Genomic DNA, 565 nt, shown 5'->3' on the forward strand with positions numbered 1-565 from the left:
CGTCGGACTAAATCACCAAACACGTAAATGACAGACTGAGACTGAGCCGTGATGTCAGCTGGATTTACTGTAACACGATCGCTCAGAGACAAAGAGATAGAGACAGACTATCTGTGTATTTAGTCTCTCACTCAGAGCTCAGCCTCCGTCTGGATCCACAAGAGTCTTTATTCACTTCACACACACTGATACACACACCTATAAACACAGACACACACTGACATACACACTGACACACACTGATACACACACTGATACACACACTGATACACACACTGATACACACACCTATACACACACTGATACACACACTGACACACACTGATACACACACTGACACACACTGATACACACACTGATACACACACTGATACACACACCTATACACACACTGATACACACACTGACACACACTGATACACACACTGACACACACTGATACACACACCTATACACACACTGATACACACACACTCTGATACACACACTGATACACACACTGACACACACTGACACACACTGGTACACACACCTATACACACACTGATACACACACACTCTGATA

The 565-nt window shown here is 44.1% G+C and overlaps 1 protein-coding gene across 3 annotated transcripts in view; it reads right to left on the reverse strand.

Annotated features, from left to right (window-relative positions):
• The window catches only part of LOC147818169 (uncharacterized), a 19,227-nt gene that overhangs the window by 14,175 nt on the left and 4,487 nt on the right, over positions 1–565 (reverse strand). The window lies entirely within an intron of this gene.

The sequence above is a fragment of the Seriola lalandi genome, unplaced genomic scaffold (assembly GCF_002814215.2).
Source record: "Seriola lalandi dorsalis isolate HSWRI2012SDOR001 ecotype SW California unplaced genomic scaffold, Sedor1 jcf7180002054685, whole genome shotgun sequence".
NCBI lineage: Eukaryota > Metazoa > Chordata > Actinopteri > Carangiformes > Carangidae > Seriola > Seriola lalandi.